The sequence below is a fragment of the Prunus avium genome, chromosome 6, assembly GCF_965620075.1.
Source record: "Prunus avium chromosome 6, drPruAviu1.hap1.1, whole genome shotgun sequence".
NCBI classification, from domain to species: domain Eukaryota; kingdom Viridiplantae; phylum Streptophyta; class Magnoliopsida; order Rosales; family Rosaceae; genus Prunus; species Prunus avium.
Genome location: NC_142289.1, coordinates 8,877,230 through 8,891,267, shown reverse-complemented (window position 1 = coordinate 8,891,267; position 14,038 = coordinate 8,877,230).

Here is a 14,038-nt window from a genome sequence, read left to right as displayed (position 1 = left end):
TTTTAAAACAAAATTAAAAGAAAGGGAGGTTGAGGTGGCAGAAGACGACAAGAAAAGGCCGAATGGGAGCGCCAATGATTACGCGCCATCCCATCAGGCCAGGCTGTAAACCTGCCACCACCATCATCATCATCGTCCGATTCATCTCATCTCTCTCTCTCTCTCTTCCTCCTTAACCGCCTCCCCCTCACCCACCGACATACCCCCAAAGCCCCCTCTCTCTTTCTCTCTTTCTCTCTTTCTCTCTCTATAAATATATATTACTCGTAGAAATGTACGGATCACTCGCTAATCACGATGATGATGAGGCTTCGAGCGAGCTCCCAAGAAGCAGCACCCACTTTCTTTTCACCTTCCTCTTCCTCCTCTCTCCTCTGCTTTAATTAATTAAGTAGTTAATTATGTTCAATTAGACTGTCACTAATTTTAAAGTTTGAACCTGCCGCTGAATCAAATCATCGGATCACAGGGGGGATGCACGCACAGATTGAACATTGATTGTTGATTGATAAGAGGATTAAATTAATTAATGAGTGATTAATGAAATGAAAGAGGTGGTGAGTTCACTAATCTTTTCTTCTTGTTTCCTTTTTTAGGTATTCGATGAATGAAATGAAGAAATGGAAGGGATGAAGAGAGATCTCCCCCCGTATCTGTTTCTGTTACTCGTACGTAGTACCTACCACCTAATGCTCTGTTTCTATCTGTATGGTTGTTGTGGAGGACAGGATGGGTTTTTTCTTTGAATAATTATCAGTTCAATTATTTTTTTTTTTATATAAATTATAGTTGAATATTAAAGCTTTGAATGACCTCACATATATAGTGCCATGCAGCTGGTATTGCTTTCAAAAACAGTTCCACCACTCAGTTCCATCCAAGTTTAACGAAAGGAGAATGACAAATGTGTAAAAAAATAAAAGATATTTATTCATATACTCATTCTTATCACTAATAATATAGATAAATCCTACATCATTTTATTTCTTTAAACGAATCCAAAATGACAGCTGGCCCTATTGAATTTAATTTTGATTATTATATCACTTTGATGCCCTATTGAGTGTTTTGAGTTTTTTTTTATGAGATTTTGGGATTGGGTTTGTTTTAAGAAATCAATGGTAGTTTTGTAATTTTAAAAAAGTTTAAAGTCTTTTTGTTATGTTGTAAATGGGTTTTTGGTGTGTTTCTAAAGTTCATTTCATATGGGTTTTTTTTTATATAATTTGAGCTCCTATATTGAGTATAATAGTGAATCTCCCAAAAAATAATTCATAAAAACCCCAACAACAACAAAAATTACATATATGTCAAACTACTATCGGTAGAAATTTAGGAGTTTATTCCTACTTACATAGGAATGAGAGTATTTTTCTTAAACGAAAGGCAATTTTATTATATTCTCATTCAGTTTTATGGCACATGTATTCCACTCAATATAAATTCTTGTATTTAACGTGTTTAGAGAAGAAGAAAAAAACTCGTTATTCTCTTTACAAGCAAAATATTAATATCTTACATTCAATGCTTAAATTTATGTGTGAGTGAAATATACATAACACAAACTGAATGAGAAAAACAATAAGGAAAATATGAGAATGAAAGTAGTTGGCATTCCTCTTTTTGTAATGCGAAGCTAAGATAGTTTTTCATTCTATACGTATGCGAAGTCAAAAATTTGAATAATTTCACATGTGTTAGTAATAGTATTCGCAAAATAGTTGGCATTCCTCTTTTTATAATGTGAAGCTAAGATAGTTTTTCATTTCACACGCATACGAAGTCAAAAATCTAAATAATTTATCATGTGTTAGTCACAAAAATAACTCATGTTTTTGGTCCAAGTAAGTACAAAAAACGTCATAACAAATAGATATGCAGTAATGAAATTCAATAACGAATTCCGTCATTTTTATCGATAAAACCTTTGCTGGATAGACCCTATGTCTCAGAAATCATGAATTAGTTTTCAAGTTAGATCATGGAAGAGTCAAGCTCATTGATATCCAATAAAATATTTCCCTCTCTTAGATTTTGGTCACCAATCATAATAGCACCCGCTTCATTTTAGTATACTTTTTTGCTTTTTTTTATTTTTTATTTATAAAATTAAGTGTAGAAAAAGTGAAAAACAAGTAGGAAAAAAGGAAAAAGGAAAAATCCTGGTTTTATCTTAAACCGTCATGGGGGGGCATGTGCAACTGTGACTTTATCACGTGTTGGCTCATCGGGTATAGGGAACACACGTGCGGCTTTGCATCCTCAGAAGCAACAAGGAAATCTTGCGTTGCCGGATTAAGAAATAGAACTCCCCACCCTACTTATAATTATTAGACACATGTTTCTAGGTTACCTAAAAATAATCCTCAGATTTAAACAAATACCAAGTTTAAATGTGTCCTTAAATAAATGGTACAAAATCGTACAATCATCCTCACGTTACCTAGGCACATCTTTATATATATAAATACTCTTTACTAATTGTTTTTTTATATTTGTTTTTGCATGGTCGGTCCATTATCTTGCAATAATAGTGTTTTCCCATCTCAAATCCAAGTACATCTGGATTGAGAATCGGGAAGTTGGTTGTTTACCTTATCGTTAATGGCGTATGTCTACAAATGAGATATCTTAAAGGGTCAAAATTAGGGACGGATCATAGGCATGGCTAAAATAAGGAAATACCCCCCTCATTTGGATTCAAATAAAAATACTAAAAAATCAAATTCCCACCAAATCAAAATATGAAAAATCGGTTTTAGTACAAAATAAGATTTAGGCTAAAAATGATGGCTCATTAAGTCAATACATACTTCATACTAAAATCCCATAAAATCAAGTTTTCTTATTTGATGTGTAAGGAATAAAAGCCGCTAAAAATTATCTTGAGAAAATGATTATTCCGAAAAACTATTTTTTATACTTAGCCAATATTTTTACATAAAACAATTTTTCATGTATTATTATTTATTATTATCAATGAAATTACATCATACAGTCGAGTTTTCTATCTACTTAGTATGTTTATATGTAAGTTAAATTTAGCCCAGTCAAATTTGAAATTCTGGATCCGTCCCTTGTCAAAATAATAGTATTTGTGGAAGAAAAAGGAAAACAACGGCATAGTTCTGGTTTTTCATTTTTCAATGAGAATGAACATAATATTTGCTTATTATTTAAACTTTAAACTTGATAATTGGACTTTCATATCATGAAAGAAGTTAGAGTTACAACTCCAAAATCATTGTGGCTGCATTTATCTCGTTTAAAGTATATGGACGTTTAAGTTCAAATTTAGTCTTGTAGTATATAATTTTGGCTTATTTACTGTAGTATCCTTTGAAACTTCGATCAAGTCTCACTTTACCCCCCAAAGTTAAAATGGCCCACTTAACCTCTTTGACTGTGATTTTGTGTTCCACTTTACCCCTCACCGTTAACGTCATCCAAAAGACCGTCAAAAATGCTAACGTGGTTATTTGGTGAGCATGGTTAGCGTCCTATGTGGCAAAGTGGACCCCACATGCTTCTAAAATTGAAATTAATAAAAATTCTTTACTTTAAAGTAGAGCCCATGTGTCCAATGACATTGTGCCACGTAGATTTGAATAAATAATTAAAAATTAAAAATCTGCAACTTCCACCATTTCCCCTCCATCTATCTCTATGTTCTCTCTCCCTCCCTCTGGTCTCTTTCTCATATGAGAAGGTCTTCGGGTCCAAACCGATTGTAGAGCAAATGGATAAGCGAGTCGAACCCACATACCATATGTCACTGTTCCTTCATCTCTCCCAACCACTAAAACCCTTTCGTTTTCTCATAATATTTCATCTAAAGCTTCAATCTTTTGTGGGTAAATGAGAGGTTGGACCAAAAGATCAGAATGAAGCTCTTGCCCAGCAAAAATGGAAGATCAGTACCCCAATTAGAAAAAAGAAAAAAAAGAGCTTCTTTTACAGAAATTGCAAATGGGTTCTTTGGCTCTCCATGTCCTTGTACTTCTTCAACTCTTACCTCATCATCAATCACCCCAATCAGAACAACAACAAACCCACCTCTCTCTCCAAAAACCATTTCTCAAGTGTATCCACAACCAATAACATTACACAAAAACAAGGTTAATAGCCCAATTTCTTTAATAATAAAAAAAATTCCATCTTTTTCTTTTTCGAAGTTTTAGACTTGGATTGGATTGAGAGGTTGGTGACTAGGAACAAGCATCTTTGACGGGTTAGTTGTTGAATGATTTTTATTATTGAGGGAGAGGGGGAAGATTAGGGGAGAGAGGATAGTAGGCTGGGCTGGGAGGGATGGTGGTGGCTATGTAGAGAAGATGGCTAATGCTATCTTTATTCTTTTTTTAATCTAGGCTCTTATAAATATTTCTTTTAATTATTTTAAAAGACTAAGAATATTTTATTATGTTGTGGACTCCATTTTACCACATCATCCACTCAAATTGGTGGGTAAATAAGCCACATATATGAAATTACTTAAACACCCTTGCCATGTCAGCATTTTTTATGGTCTTTTGGATGGCATTAATGGTGAGGGGTAAAGTGGAACATAAAATCACGGTCAAGGGGGTTAAGTGGGCCATTTTAACTTTGAAAGGGTAAAGTGAGATTTGACCGAAGTTTCAGAGGGTACTACAATAGATAAGCCTATAAATTTTAAGTATAAATTTTTATGGAGGAAAAAGTTTTGAGTTATTACGAGATAGGCCCTTGTAACTCTTATATCCTAGACATAAACTCATCTATTTTTAAACTATTATAAAAAACTCAAATTTAAATATAGGACAGTATTACAAAATATTTACACACTATGCCATCTATCTTACTTATCAAATCCCTTTGTTTAGCATTTATATTTAATTCTTTTTAATATGGCACCTATTTAATATTGAAACGTTTTGATAAAAATAATCATGTAATACAAACTGTACACTAAAATACTACCTAAATATAACAATACGAAACAAATTATAATATATACCTAAAACAAAATATTCTTTTTGTCTAAAAGAATATTGATTAGGTAATTGTATATTGGGAAAAAAAAATAGGTACATGCAAAAAAAAAAAAAAAACCTACATATCTAATACAAGATAGGTAAATAGATAGATACATACTTAGGTAAAAAAAAATATATAGGTACATTATCGAAGTTTTAAACCTACATATTACGTTATCCTATTAGATAGACAATTCGAATAATTTATAAATTTGTATTAGGTACATTATTCTATTATTTCATGGACAATATTTGTATTAGGTACAATTTTTATTATTAAAAAAAAACAGTAATTAGATGCTAATATTATGGAGCTGTCATGAATTTTTGTTTGTAGCTGTTATGGAGCGTGTAACACTCTTTTTCCTTCGTCTCAGGTTTTGTCCCATAGGTTTTCCTGGGGTAAGGTTTTAATGAGGCCACGTTTGTTCACTCAAGTCTGTAACCTTTCACAATTTTAATGAAAATTCACTACTTCCTCTTAAAAAATAAAATAAAATAAATAATTTGTATAAGACACCTAGGAATATTTGTGTGTGCATTACTTACCCAACAATTATATATTTTTGTGTGCATTAATATATGGCTTAAATGCTAAAATAGTTCCTATGTTTTACCACGTTGGTCAATTTAATTCTTGTGTTTCAATTTGGCTAATTTGGTCGATGGGTCTAGGACCGTTGTTAAAATTGCCATTAAACAAACATAATGATACTTTTTTCTTGGCTTAAATGTCAAAATGGTCCCTATATTTTACCATATTGGTCAATTTAATCCATGTGTTTTCAATTTAGCCAATTTAGTTCCTGTATTTAGAATAGTTATCCAATGTGGTCCAATCCATTAAATTTACATTATAAACTTTTTTTTTTTTTGGTCTTTTAAAAACCGACAACCTTTTTTATTTTTATTTTATTTTATAAAGAATTAACTTAAAAATATTGAAACTTCATTAAAACATAACAAAGGACAAAAATGACCCTCCTTCACCAATCCCTTCACAACTCATAAACTACAATTTCTTTAGTTTTCTACAACTTCTCCAAAGCCAACCCAAGCCCCAATCACCAGCTCCAATTCAAGATAAACAAAGACTTTCCAAACCCAATCAGAATCCCCGATGCATAACCATATTTTGTATTGGCATCAACAGCTAGCTCAAAACCTTCCCAACAGCAAACCAAAATTGACAATTCATTCAAAGAAGAGAAATTGAGAATCCACCATTTTGTGTGTGATAGCATTTTGATGGTGGTGGCTGCTAGGATGGGTGAGTAGAAGGAGGTAGCTGGGATTGGATGATGGTGTCTTATTTTGTAATTTTTAGTTTTTTAGTTTTTGTGTTTGGATCTCATTTTTGTTTTTTTTAGTGCTTATTTATTTATTTTTAAATTCAATTCAATTATTATATTAGGTTTTAAAACCTTTTTAACTTCAAATAAACGGATTGGATTATATTGGCTAACGGTGATAAACACAAGGACTAAATTGGCCAACACGATAAAACGCAAGGACTATTTTGACATTTAAGCCTTAATATATCGTATGTGCCAAATATTTTGAAATTTAAAACAAATTAATGTGTGAGTAGTTAAATTTGCAATAAATTCCAAATTTAGGAGAGGAAAGAAATCAACACAATAAATTGAGGAAACTAACATTTATTACATCCACATAATAGAGTGAACTCTAATTAAAGGTACTTTTGGAATATACAAAGTAAAATAAATCATATTTTAAGCCTAATTAGGTAACTTGTTGAGTTGGATCCTAGTCATCGGGTTTTACTTATATTAAAGAGTGCTGCTATTTCCACCCCCTTGTCCTATTTCCCCATCCACCTTATCTTCCCACCCATCATATAAATTTGAATAAACACAAACCTATCTTTCCACCCACCATTACTCCTAAAATACCCTTTAATTGTATTTCCACATTTGCTATTACAATAAAAAAAATTCTTCAATTAGCCTATCCCCACCCAAATCACCCTCTCCCTCCCCCTCCCCTCACCCCAACCTTCTCCTCTAGCAAAAACCCAACAATCAACATCATGACCTTACAAATATTTAACTCTCCTTATTCAACCAAAGAAAAATTGTCCTTCTACTGCCAATGAAAAAAACACTCCCCTTCCTATCACCCACAAAAAAAACTCACATTAATTGCTCTATCTATTCCAGAAAATGAAAACACATTTTCTTTATTTTATTTTTAATTTCAAAGACTGCAAGAGAGGTGTTATTTGAGTTTATGTGTGACTGAAACTAAAATTGGGGGTATGAGTTTGTAAGTTTAGGTTTTCTTCTAGTTCCTAATTTCTGAAGAACACAGGTAGAAAAAGATGTTGACTTCGTTTTGTTTGGTGGGTTGGGTATGAAGATGGGTGTGGATTCAAACAAAAATCCAAAGAAAAAGGAAATATGGGGTTTGGGTGCGTGTGAGAGAGACTGAGAGAGTTGTCCTCATAAGTCATTTTACAAAGGGATAAATTTGTCTTTAAAATTTTGATAATAAGATGGGTGGAAAATTAGGACGGTTGGGTGGAAATAGCAACGCTCATAATAAATTGGGTTTTCTTAATAAAACAATAAGACGATGGGTAGTTGGTAAGAAAAAATTAGTTTGAAGGGGGAAAGCTACATTTACTAAAAAAGTTTTGAAAAGGAAAATATGTACAACTTAATGTAATTTGTAACTTGTTTTATTTTTAAATAAAAGTGATAGTCTAAACTGAAGAGAAAATGGTTTCTCACATACAGACACAACTGATGTTATAGGGATTCAAACTTGAAACCCCTAATCTGCAAATTAAGAATTTTTTATGTTTTTTTTAATTTTTTTAACTAGATCTCGTTGGTAATGTAACGTATAACTTTGTTGTAACCAGAAGAAAAATAAAATTTCAAAATCATGAAATCCGTAGCCGCCCGCGTAGAACAAAACCTCTCTCTCCTGAATTATTAATCACATCAGCCCTCGGATCACGTGGAAAACGAGCGTTCTAGGCAAAGTAGGCACCGTATGAAAACGGACAAACATGACAGTTGTTACGAAAACATAGACGACACACACGTTGAGCTTTAACCGGTGCCACGTGTGCAACCGAATTGATGGTTCAAGTCAAGCTCCGACACAGAGACAAGTCCCCCGTCCTAAGCATCGTAGCCCCTGAGCCCAACTTCCCACAACATCAGGTTGTTGAACCCGGCCCCACCACTCCTCCGTCCTTTGTCCCGTGACGTGGCACCAATATAACCCAAACATTTTTATCCAATTCATAAATTAAAAGAAAATTCGAATTCTTTTTCTTCTATTTTTTGAGGTTGCTGTCTGCTTTGGAAGCGTCAGTTAAGATAAGAAGAGAAGGGAGGCCACGTCATGAGGGGGAGGGATTGCCAGCTATAACGCATTTGTGGGGGGATTTTTTTATTTTATTTTACGGGTGTTTATGGTAACTTTTGGCGGGTTTCTCGAAAAAGACAGCATCTCTTTTTGGTTTCGGGTTTTGGGTTTTGGGTCTTTGGGTTTTGGTTGCTTCGGGATTTGTGTCGAGTGGAGATGACTTCATGCCCATGATTCCCGCTATTCTCCATCGTACCACATTTCTTGTTATGTCGTACATGCATGTCCTTGCGCTCGCAACGACAACGTTTTAGCCATTGCTTGCAAGCATTTCGTAAAAATTTATTTCCAAGGTAAATTCACATAGAAACACATGTACGTAACGGTTAAATTAAGGAAAACTCCTTTTATTCACCCATACTCTTTTTTATTTTAAAAAATAAAGTGTAAATAGATAAAAAAAGAAGTGGGAAAATCAGCACTCTAAGTTAATTGAAATTTAGAATTTTAAGACTTTGGTGTTTTTTAGTATTATTAATTTTATTATTCGATTTTATAACGTAGAAAAATGATATATAATTGGTGTGTTGATTTTTATTTTTTCGGCAAAGGTGTGTTGAATATGTTAGGTGAGATGTGATGTGATGGGTTCTATACTTTATAATATTATCTGCATAACTGTATAAACTAAAAAGTCGTGTGGTTCAATTTACTTTTGGCTTATAGTTTTCTTTTTAGGATTTTTTTTATTATTAAAAATAGCGATAACGCACTAAATTCACTAGATACTACGACTCGAACCGAGAACATTTGGTTTATAGTTTATCATTTTACAAAGATGTTGTGCGATTATAAAGCCCATATATATATTTTTTTTCCTTTCTTACAAAAAAACAAACAAAAAATTGAAATTGCCATCTCCAAACCAATTGACTAGTAGTCTAGCATAAAATAAAATAAAAGGACATCTCTTCAGAGTGTTTTAATGGCACTAGTTGCTGCTGGGAGGAGGGGACCCTGAGAGATACAGAATTGATGGCGCACCCAATTACTCCATCTTTATCACTTTTGTTGCTTTTGGTTGCATTTGCTTGGTTTGTTTGACATAGAAATGTGCATGTATTATAGGTCCTACTTTTTTATACTTTTCTTCTGTATTTATATACATACTTGACAATTGCTTCTAATAATTCTGGTAGGCCATAGGGAAAAACCCAATTGTTCTCATTGTGAAATTTGTTTTTGTTGTTTTTTCTACGTTCAACTCAACGGCAATCAAAAATTTGAATGGTTTTATATTTAATTGTGTCCTACAAAATCAATGAACACGATGCTTTAAGAAAGTACTAAAATTTCAATAATTCAATTGAGTGGTTAAATAATATCGGATTCAAGTGATTTTTTGTAGAAATGATATTTGAATGAATATTTACAAAATAGACGGTTTGGATTAGTGAAATACAATAGGGAGTGAGTCCTACAATTTGAGGGATCCTTCAACTGAAGCTTTGTATATATACACATAGCTTATCTATATGAGAGGAGATTTGAAGTCATGAGCTAAAATCAGCCAATGCATGAATTATATGAGTTTATTAGGCTCGGATTACTTTTGTAAGCAAGCATTTCTGCTCATAGGCTTTATGTTAGTTGCTTTTACAGAAAAATCTTTTTATGACTCATAAACACTTTTTAAGTTATTTTTTATTCTGCCAAACAGTATAAAAAACACTTTAGTTGTCCAAAATATATATGAGAATTTAACGTATTGTGGTTTGAAAGAACAGGTGTAATCCAATATGGGAGATTAATCATATTGTTTTTCATCTAATGAGTAACGACTGCTTATCAAAAACTGTACTTAATTGACATGTAGATATGACAGGGATGGTCAAACCCAATGAAGCGTAAAGGAAAATATATATATATAATATATTCACCTGATCATGCAAACAGATGGCAAAATATATAATTGATTGGATTCTGTTCCCGTTGAAAATTACCCCCACTCCCCTTTCATCTTCATCTTCATCTTCATCTTCATCTTCTCATTCATAAAGTATTCAGAAACTTTTTTCAATCAAACGTTTCCCAAACCATTTTATTCTATTTTGAGCTTGGCCTAACCATATTTTTAAGAACAGAAAAATAAAACCAAACAAACGCGTACCACGTTGATGACAAATCATTTTAGGACTGGTAAGTTACTTCGACTATTCAAATTATTTAATTTTACTTTGAAAAAATAAAACCTACTTTGAAAATGTTAAAAGCATGTATTTTTTTCTTATCAAACAATAAATGCATAGACATTTTTCACATGTTTTCATACTTTTCATATTTTTTTTTCAAAACATTACATTAATTGAATTGAAAAATCTGTTGGGGCACAAAATATTAAAGTAGCAAACAAAGCTTTTCAAATAGCCACGTAGGTCAACAAACTTCAATTTGAAGATTCTCGTAGCATTGTAGAGTCACCCTAGCTTAAAACGATGATTGGACTTGTTTAGAAGCTAATTCTACTATGATTGAGCCTACCTATGATCATCACGCCCATACTTTAAGGTTAAATTTTACAGTTGTATGGCATTATGTATGACATTGAGGGAATTATGATATAATCCATAATTTAATATGAAATTAATAAGTCTTGTCAGTGGGTTGTCATTAATTCTCTCTCTTTCTCATACTAAATTACTAGTTGAAGATTACAATAATTATAAGGATAAATATATGATTATTGAAGCACACCTTGCAAGGCTAAGTTCAAGCTTATGATTGATTAAGCATTTATGCGGATTACTTTTGCTAATATAATCCATCTTCCTTTTTCTCCTTTATTCCCAACTGAAAACCTGGTGGCCTTCCTTTCCTACTACAACCAAGCACACATTGATGGAATCTAAGCAACATTTGCGGCCCTTTAATTTATGGCATTGGATTTATCCTTTCTTATTTATCAATTATTGTACATTTCATAAGAGTGTCAATTGTTAATGCATGTAAATGTGTGTAATCTGCTATCATGCATGATTGACTGACTAACTCAATTCTTTGCTTTATGTTTTCTCTAATTAAATTAAAAAAAGCTGTAGAATATCCTAATTAATTTAAAGGGAATTGAGAATATTATAGAAAAAGACAAATATATACCTTGAAAAAAATGTGTCAAAGAAGGAGCTAAACCAGAATATTAGAGGGCCCTAACCGCCCCGATGATTTGGGTATTTGTCAAAGGCATGGAGCCGTGTTGGGGCCTTGGGTTAGGTCGGAGGTCAGTGTATTTACAGGCTGCACGCTCATGGCCGGTTGCCCAAATAAAAAGCAATAATCCAAAATAATCCAAAAATGTCCATATATCCAATGTAATTATGACAGTTGATAACAAATATGGCCTTTCTTTTGAAAACGGTCCTACCCCCAACTCAGAACCGCGCTTTCAGTTTTAAGTCAATATAGGCAAACGAAATGTTTCGCGGCCCAAACCTTTCACATTGCAATTTCTATGTACCTTCCTAGACCCTCCAATAATGTCGAAGAAGTTATTACTAGTATGACATGTTATGTTATCATGTTATCAATCCGAATCTCGTATAGTTTAGTTGTCAAAGAAGTTATCATTTTAGTATGACATATTATGTTATCATGTTATCAATCCGAATCATGTATAGTTAAGTTGTCAAAGAAGTTATCATTTCAGTATGACGTATTATGTTAACACGTTATTAATCTGAATCGCATATAGCAAAGTTGTTGAACTTTGTTCGCTTTCTTCTTTTGAGTTTGAGTGGTAATGGAAAAAACTTAGTTGGAAACCAATTAGTGGTAAACACTATTAACAAGTCAAGAAAGCCGCCTAACATCACCAAAACTGGGTAATGATGATTTTTTGAGGTCTGTTATTGGACGGTGGGTTTGGTCTTTGTAGGGTCGTCTGTGATTCTTTGTGTTGTTTGGGAATGTAGGGTCTACGATGTGCTTGCTATCTCTTTAGTTAGGATGGTTCTTAATTTCTTGTTCGTTTCTGGCCGCTGCTGGGATTTATAATTATTCGACTTTCTTTTTTCTTTTCTCTCTCTGTTTCTGTGTTTCTTGATTACGACTTCTAACTGCTTACTTCCATTTTTTCCTTCTTGATTTGAAAGTATGTAGTTGAGGCATGGGCACCACCTATATTATTCCTGCTTGACTTTGCGCTCTCTCTCTCTTTTTTTTTTTTTTCTGTAATTATGTTTGATTATTTATTTAAATCAAACAAAAGGTAAAGAGTAAGAAATTTTGATCGCCAAACCCATTGGCCGAAAGCTCCTCATCTATTGGTAGGCCACTAGAGCTCGCTCACTCTAAATGGTTTGAATTCAACCTGCAAAATAATGGCTAAAAAAAAAACACACACACGGAGTAAATTTAGACTAGACATACCCACTTGAAAAAGAAAGATTATAGAATATTGTGGTTATACAGTCACGTGGTACATCTTGTACACGTATTATAATATTAGTGGATATTTATTGATATTATTCTCTAAAAAGGGAAAATAAACTTTATCGTCCACCCATATTATAACACATATATAAAATGTACCACGTGACCATACTATCGTAGTATTTTATCATTTCTTTTTAAAAAGGTACTTTTTTAAGGACAATTATTTTCTCATATCTACTAATTAAGTTGGTTCAATAAATAGTGTTCCAAGATAATTGTTGTCTACAAAATAATTGCATTATATAATATGCTATAATATGGCCATAATAAGACAAATTGGTGTGAAGTTATTATTAAAGCGATCAAAGAGACCCTCCCACAGATCCTCCTAAAGCACATTTGAATTTAAAATTCAATGAAACCACAAAACCTTCGATCTACTATCTCATGCCATTTGTGAGTTAAGACTTATGAATCGACGAGTTTTACTATTCTAGTCTAGTATTAAAGCTTGATTTATCTTCAAAGCTAGTCCATCTATGACCTTAAAGAACATTTTGGTGAGTTGGATTATATAGTTGTATGGGATTCATAATCATAGTCAAATGTTTGGTGGCTTAAAAACAAAATGGATTGGATTATGTCTAATCATGCTAAAGCCAAATACAGTAGCACATTTCAATTAATCCTACCAAAATGTTGGGATTAAGTCAGATTGAAGTATGTCTAATCCTACTAAGCCAGGTCATAGTACATTTCAATTAATCCAACCCTATAATCATGTGTAGTACCACACACATAATTGGACTAGTGTCCAATATAGTTTAATGCAATCCAATTCTACCTCGTAATCCAATCTCAGTAACCAAATATGGCCTAAGGACCTCGTTTGGTGGACCGATCTGGACATAATTATTCCAATCAAACTAGATTAGAATAGTCCCCTATATTTGGTGCACCAATAAAGATTTTGGAATGGACGTAGGTCTCAATAGGACATGACTCAAATCCGAGTCTTACGTCAACGAGCTCTATCCAACATAGAAAGCACAATCCGGCGTTGTCCAGACCGCCCCCCTTGAAACGTGTGGGGTAGGTAAGTTGTCTCTAAGTTTGGGCAAAAGTGCAATGGCCTTTTGCACATAAAACTTAGAATTAGTATTTTCAGAAACTCAAACTGGACTTCCTTTGCCACTAGAAAATAAATGTAATTGGGCCAAGACTGAGCCCATTACAATTGGGCC